Here is an 8530-nt window from a genome sequence, read left to right on the forward strand (position 1 = left end):
TTATACTCCTCATCTAAAAATTTCATACCTTGTATCTGTGTATTTTGTCTTATCAACTGTGCTAAAGGTTCAATCCAATCAACAGCCCTTGAGTCTAGAGCTGGATGAGGTCCTTACCCGGGAAGAGACATATAAGGCAATTGAACAACTGAAAAGTGGCAAAGCAGCAGGTATGGATGGAATCCCCCCAGAGGTCTTGAAGGCTGGCGGCAAAACTCTGCGTACCAAACTGCATAAGTTTTTCATGCTCTGCTGGGACCAAGGAAAGCTGCCTCAGGACCTTCATGATGCCATCATCATCACCCTGTACAAAAACAAAGGTGAGAAATCAGACTGCTCAAACTACAGGGGAATCACGCTGCTCTCCATTGCAGGCAAAATCTTCGCTAGGATTCTCCTTAATAGACTAATACCTAGTGTCGCTGAAAATGTCCTCCCAGAATCACAGTGCGGCTTTCGCGCAAACAGAGGAACTACTGACATGGTCTTTGCCCTCAGACAGCTCCAAGAAAAGTGCAGAGAACAAAACAAAGGACTCTACATCACCTTTGTTGACCTCACCAAAGCCTTCGACACCGTGAGCAGGAAAGGGCCTCGGAGCCCCCCCAAGTTCCTCAACATGGTTATTCAACTGCACGAAAAACAACAAGGTTGGGTCAGATACAGCAATGAGCTCTCCGAACCCTTCTCCATTGACAACGGCGTGAAGCAAGGCTGCGTCCTCGCACCAACCCTCTTTATTAACTTCTTCAGCATGATGCTGAAACAAGCCATGAAAGACTTCAACAATGAAGACGCTGTTTACATCCGGTACCGCACGGATGGCAGTCTCTTCAATCTGAGGCGCCTGCAAGCTCACACCAAGACACAAGAGCAACTTGTCCGTGAACTACTCTTTGCAGACGATGCTGCTTTAGTTGCCCATTCAGAGCCAGCTCTCCAGTGCATGACATCCTGTTTTGCAGAAACTGCCAAAATGTTTGGCCTGGAAGTCAGTCTGAAGAAAACTGAGGTCCTCCATCAACCAGCTTTCTTGAGCAGCATGTTAAGGAACCCACAAGAGAAAATGCTCTCCTGGATCTAATGTTGTGCAATGAGATAGGTAGAGTAAATGATGTAATAGTCAGAGACCATCTGGGAAATACCGATCATAGTATGATTGAATTTCTCATTCAGATGGAAGGGGAAATAGTTAGATCTAAAACAAATATATTATGCTTAAACAGGGGTGACTACCATAGGATGAGGGAGGAATTGGGCAGATTGGATTGGGAGCACAGTCGAATTGATGAAACAGTTGAGGAACAGTGGAAGATTTTCAAAGAAATATTTTGTAATGCTCAACAAAAATATATTCCGGTCATGAAAAAGGGCAGCAAGACAGGGAAAAATCAACCGTGGTTAACAAAGGAAATAAAGGAGAGTATAAAATTGAAGGCGCAGGTGTACAAAGCTGCAAAGAGCAGTGGGAAACTGGAAGATTGGGAAAACTTTAAGAAACAACAAGGGGTTACAAAGCGGGTAATAAGAAATGGGAAAAAGGATTATGAAAGTAAATTGGCACAAAATATAAAAACAGAAAACAAAAAATTTTATAAATATATAAAACGGAAGAGGGTGGCCAGAGTTAACATAGGACCCTTGGAGGATGAGAAAGAAAAACTGGTAGCAAAAAATGAGGAAATGGCCGAGGCATTAAACAAATATTTTGTTTCAGTCTTGCATGCCCAAGTGCGGAGTTAAGGATGCGAATGTTGGGGAGGGCCTTGATAAAATAGTTGTTACAAAGGAATAGTGATGGAGAAACTAATGGGACTAAAGCCAGACAAATCACCTAGTACTGATGTTATGCATCCAAGGGTTCTGAAGGAAATGGCAGAAGTTATAGTTGATGCATTGGTGGTCATATACCAAAATTCCTTGGATTCTGGGCAGGTCCCGGCAGACTGGAAGACAGCAAATGTCACGCCATTTTTTAAGAAGAGATGTAGGGAGAAAACTGGAAATTATCGGCCAATTAGCTTGACGTCTGTAGTTGGAAAAATGCTTGAAACCGTCATTAAAGATGAAATAGTGAAACTTTTGGAACATAAGGGTTCAATCAAGCAGACACAGCATGGTTTTAGAAAGTGAAGATCTTGTTTGACAAACTTGTTAGTAGGCTTCTTTGAGGATATAATGGGTGCAGTGGATGGAAGGGAACAGGTTGATGATGTATATTTGGATTTACAGAAAGCGTTTGATAAAGTGCCGCACAAGAGACTTCTCAGTAAGTTCCAGGAAAGTGGAGTCCAGGGAAGTATATTGGCCTGGATTGAAAATTGGTTATCTGACAGGAAGCAGAGAGTCGGGATAAATGGGAGTTTTTCAGGTTGGCAGAGAGTGGTAAGTGGGGTGCCTCAGGGGTCATTGTTAGGCCCACAACTGTTCATCATGATGACTTGGAGGAGGGGACAAAATGTGGTGTAGCCAAGTTTGCGGATTACACCAAACTGAGTGGAAGAGCAAATTGTAATGAGGATGTGGAGAGTCTGCAGAGGGAAATAGTTAAGCTGGATGAGTGGGGAAAGGTCTGGCAGATGGAGTACAATGTTAGTAAGTGTGAGGTTATCCACTTTGGCAAGAAAAATAAAAGAGCTGAATATTATTTAAAGGGTGAAAAACTACAGCATGCTGTTGTGCAGAGGGACTTGGGAGTGCTTGTGCATGAATCGCAAAAATTAAGTTGCAGGTGCAGCAGGTTATTAAGAAGGCAAATGGAATCTTGGCCTTCATCGTTAGAGGAATTGAATTCAGGAGTAGGGAGGTAACGTTGCAACTGTATAAGGTACTGGTGAGACCGCACCTGGAGTACTGTGTCCAGTTCTGGTCTCCATATTTGAGGAAGGATATACTGGCTTTGGAGACGGTCCAGAGGAGGTTTACTAGGTTGATCCCTGGGATGAAGGGGTTGACTTATGATGAAAGATTAAATCATCTAGGATTGTATTCACTCGAGTTCAGAAGAATGAGAGGAGATCTTATAGAAACATATAGGATTATGAAGGGTATAGATAGGATAGATGTAGGAAGGTTTTTTGAGCTGGCCGGGGAAACTAAAACGAGAGGACACAGTCTCAAGATTCGGGGGAGTAGATTTAGGACAGAGATGAGGAAAAACAGATTTTTTCCAGAGAATAGTGAATGTTTGGAATTCTCTAACCAGGGAAGTGGTTGAGGCTGCCTCATTAAACATATTTAAAATTCAGTTAGATAAATACATGATAGAGGAATTAGGGGATATGGGGAGAAGGCAGGTAGGTGGAGTTGGTCATAAATTAGATCAGCCATGATCGTATTGAATGGCGGAGCAGGCTTGATGGGCCATTTTTGGCCTACTCCTGTTCCTACTTCCTATGTTCCTAATATCTTTATATAAAACTCAAATCAACGTATATAGGCCCTCCAATTAAAAAAATCACAAATTAAAAACTAAGACAAAAGTTAAAAAAACAATTAAAAAATCCCCCCCTGAAAAAAAAACTACCAAAAGGTAGCAATCCTCTAAACAAAAATTGGCTGTGGATCACCCACCATTGGTTGATGACTAGTAAAGAACTTAGTGCAGATCTCTCCCTCCACAACCAAACAATCAGTAACATCCAAGTATCATAATAAAAGAAAAAATAAAATAAAAATATTCTTCTTTTCATCCAAAAGATTCCAATCTCGAAGATCCCATTTCGGAAGGAGGTGGACTCTTTCCATTCCCATTTCTGCCATTTCTTCCGTTTCCAGAACTACCAAATTTTTCTTTAGGAGATAATGGTGGGCTATGTCTTTGTCCTCTTATATCTGGCAATGAGTCAGCAAAAATCATTGCTTCACAATCAGTTTCAAAAAACCAAAATTGATAGTCTCCGTAAAAGACCTTCAACACTGCAGGGTAACGAAAAGTAGACTTATAACCTTTACGCCACAAAACTTCTTTAACTGGATTAAATCGACGTCGACGTTAAATGGCATCTTGACTCAGATCAGGATAAAAAAAAGACTCTACTATTCTGAATCAATAATGGGGTTTGTCGTTGTCTCGCATTTTGTACTGCAAGTCGAAGCATTGCTTCTTTATCTAAATAACTCAGACATCGAATTATTACCGGTCTCGGGCGTTGACCAGCTGAGGGTATTTTTATTAAAGCTCTATGGGATCTTTCCAGTACCAATCCCCCAGAGAAAAATTCTTGCCCTAATATTTGCGGAATCCAGTCTTTAAAGAAACAAAGAGGGTTTTGTCCTTCTATACCTTCTGGCAAACCAACAATTTTCACATTATTCCTTCTGCTTTGATTTTCCAAGTAATCTATTTTTCTTTCTAACTCCTTCTCACGATCTCCTAATTCTATGACTGATTTTTCCACCTTCAACACTTTTTCTGTGTTAGAAGTCACTTGTTGTTAACAGTCCAAAAAAGCAGTCTGAAATTTTTAAAATTCTTCATAAGATGGATCCACTCGTGTCTTAACCATATTTAATTCTGAACTTGTACCAGCATTCATTTGAACCATCTCATTCATTAGAGATGTCAACATAGGTTGAATAACTGCATTTAATTGCATACACTGAATCCGTAAATCTCAGCTCTGCTCTCTCTGTCATGGTGGCAGAACAAGGTAACTGCAGCTCCTGCTGCAATTCAACAAAAGGCATTTTAAAAGATTTACTGCGGTTCTGGACTCCCAGTGCCAGCATCCCGACCTCTTCAGGCAGTCGCTGCTGGTCTCCCCCCCGCATATTGTTGTTTTCTCATCCATTCGCGAAAAAAAACAATTTCTTCAGATTGTAATGCTGCCTGATGCATTTCCTTTTCAGCCTCCACAGGCGATCTTTGGGATTTAGGCAATGAAGAAATTGAGCCTGGGGCTGTTTCAAGTCGTCTAGGCCCCAGATCTTCAGCACTTCGAAAATGTATCTTCTTTTGAACTTGAGATTTAGTCTTTTTACCATTAGTGGCCATAATAATTCCTTAATACTTAATACTTTAAACTAAAATTTAAAAAGTTTAAGCTTGGAACAAAGTGTTAAAAAACGGGTATTTAAAAGTCTGGCCAGAGAGGTCGGGATTGCACGTCTAGACTCTACACCATCTTGCCACGCCCCCCCAAATTGTGACCATTGTGTTGGGGATTCTTTATGTTAACTGGCTCCTTGAGGCAATGACTCACATTGGGTCAAGGTAACCTTGCAACAATAGCACAAAATAGTAGTTGCTATACCTGAAAAGACACTGAGAAATTTGGCAGAAAGCCAGTGAACAATTTAACATTCTCCTGGTTTCACATGAGAGTGGTGGGTTCTTGCAATTCATTGACTGGGGTGGTGGTGGAGGCTGTTACAATAGGGCCATTTAAAACACTCTTAGATTGGCACATAGTTGTAAACAAAAGGTTTATCGGTGTGAGGTCAGGAAGGGTTAGATCATCTATTCTCAAGGTGGTGCATACGCCACACCTGTGGGGGGGTGAGAATATTTAGGTGGGGCGTAAGAATATTTTAGTGGGGCGTGGGAATATTTTGGGAAATAATTACAAAGTTGGTTTGACAAAATAAACTCATTATGTTGATGTGAAAGATGTGACTTGGGCAACACTGTCAGTACAGCAAAGTTTCAAGAAAAGATGTTGTTTGTGAATCATGAGAAACAACCACTACTGCAGTTCACATCGACAGCAAGCTAAAAAATTATTTGGATGAAAATGAAAATGAAACAAAGGAAACATCGTATCTTGTGTGCACCTGCTATGATGGGTTAAAAAAAAGGATGTTTAAAATTACCGAAGGATGAAAATCCAAACATGTTGGTTGTGCATTGTGTTATCCACCGAGAAAACTTAGTTGCCAAGAAAGTTTCCCTTGTTCAACACGAGATACTAAATTATGTGATCAAGTGTATCAATGCCATTAAAGCTAATGCCAAATATGAATGCCTGTTTAAGCAGTTTTGTGTCGATTATTGGTTAACACTGAAGTAAAGTGGTTGTCAAAGGGAAATTGCTTCAAAAGGTTTATGGAACTTGTTGATCTCCTCAGCAAATTATTGGATGGATATACCTGAAACGAAGCTCTTGCTAACAACAGTTGGCAAAGCTCATGTGAATTACTTGACGGACATTTTTGAAAAACTAAGTACATTGAACAAGCAACTCCAAGTAGCAAATATGATGCCCGTTGATGCAAAAACAAAGATATTTGGATTCATGACACTTCTAAAATTATGCCAAAGAAATATTTCTGCAAGAAATTTCAGTCAATTCTACTGGTTGAATAAGTGTGAGGTAACTAATGTTGCTACAAACGTCATTGTTGAAAATGTTGGTTACCAACTTCAGTGATAGATTTTGTCATTTAAAGGCAATGGATTTTCCCTCATGGTAAACTCAGCCATTGCTGGTGGACTTATCTGAAGTTTCAGTGCAATACCAAGAAGAGTTATCTGAATTGCAACATGATGAATCTATGAAAACTCGGATCAAAGTGAAAGGAACCATGATGTGTCTGTCTAACGAGACTGAAAAGAAAGACCCAAACTCAACTACTTTAGCAAGGGAATTATTGATACATTTTCCATTGTCTTATTTAGTGGAATGTGGTTTCAGTGATGTTAATGATTTGCTACAAGCTAAGAGGAACCAACTGGAAATGACAAAACATGGAGATTTAAGGTTGAAATTAACAAGTCTCTCGAATCAAAAAAATCATTGAGTTTCAGGTTGTTAGTGAGGAAGATTACCATAGCTTAAAAAGAGATAGGAAAGCGAGAGGAGTGGGCTGAGAAATGGCTGATGGAATTTAATACGGATAAGTGTTAAGTGTTGCATTTTGGAAAGGCAAATCTAAATAGGTCATATACATTGAATGGTAGACAATTGAGGAGTGTAGAGCAACAAAGGGATTTAGGAGTTATGGTAAATAGTACCCTCAAAGTTGATACTCAGGTAGATAGAGTGGTGAAGAAGGCATTTGGAATGTTGGCCTTCATAAATCGAAGTATTGAATTCAAGAGTTGGGATGTTATGATGAAATTGTACAAAGCATTGGTGAGGCCAAGTTTGGAATACTGTGTGCAGTTTTGGTCACCAAATTATAGGAAGGATATAAACAAAATAGAGAGAGTGCAGAGAAGGTTCACGAGAATGTTGACAGGATGTCAGGATTTGAGTTACAGAGAAAGGTTGAGCAGCCTGGAGCTTTTTTCTCTGGAGCGTAGAAGATTGAGGGGGGATTTGATGGAGGTGTTCAAGATTTTAAAAGGGACAGAGAGAGTCAACGTGGATAGGATTTTTCAATTAAGAGTGGGGGATATTCAAACCAGAGGCCATGGTTTGAGATGGCAGGAGGAAAATTATAAGGGGAACATGAGGGGAAATTTCTTTATGCAAAGGGTGGTTGGGATGTGGAACAAGGTGGTTGAAGCAAGGACGTTATTTACATTTAAGGAAAGACTGGATAATTACATGGAGGGGAGAGGATTGGAGGGGTATGGACCAGGTGCTGGTCAGTGGGACTAGGAGGGTGGGGATTTGTTCCGGCATGGACTAGTAGGGCCAAACTGGCCCGTCCTGTACTGTATATGGTTATATGCAACATATAACAAGATTTTCCACCTCTTTTCTGTAGTGCAATTCATCGTTGTTCTTGATGAGACCGTGAGTCCAGTGCTTCATGCATGAGATTCATGACCTATTAAGGACATAACATCTCAGAAACCAACCAATGGCCTGTTTCTACCTCATATGGTAGCAGTCAGTAGATGCATTTGAATTGGTGGCCAAGCCAACCGTCCCATCAATATTTTGTGCAGATTCATGCAGAGGAAAGGTTTAGCTGCGATCCAACCATTTAAACCTTGTTTGAGTGCAATGTGCAATTAGCTGTCAACTCAGCAAGACAACAGAAAGTCAATTAGGCTGCAAAGTCAATATTTTTCAGATTATGAGCCTGTGACACAGGGTGTGGTGCTGAAACCAGCTATTGGAAGTTATATCAGTGTTTTGGATGAAACTCTTGTGTGTTTTACACCTGGAATGCAGTTAAGAGACCATAAACTTTGCACTAGGTGCAACAGATACCAGACCAAGGAAGGAAGTCTGCCTTGTTTGTGCCAGTATCAGAAAACTTAAGTTTCAGATCAAAGGGAAATCTGCAACTGATATTGTATGTGGTAGTGAAGTTTCAACTTGTAGGTGAGAGCTCTCAACCACAATGGCATCAAAGGTGAGTCTCCGAAAGATGTGGCTCAGTGGATTACAAATGCATTGTTCTCCCTAGAACTTAACAAAGGGGGTAGAAGAAAGGAAGGCCATTCACTACACGATAAAGAACTCTATTTTGTCTGCTGCCTTTTATTGAAAATCCCCACGGAATTCCACACAGAGGGCAATGATCAGATCACTGGATAGTGTAAGTGTAGGTGGGCAGAGCATGACACTGGTCCTACAACAGCAATCTGTTGGATTCTATAGTTTTAAAGATACACCTTAGTTCCATAATG

This window comes from Narcine bancroftii, chromosome 3, assembly GCF_036971445.1.
Source record: "Narcine bancroftii isolate sNarBan1 chromosome 3, sNarBan1.hap1, whole genome shotgun sequence".
Taxonomy (NCBI): Eukaryota; Metazoa; Chordata; class Chondrichthyes; order Torpediniformes; family Narcinidae; genus Narcine; species Narcine bancroftii.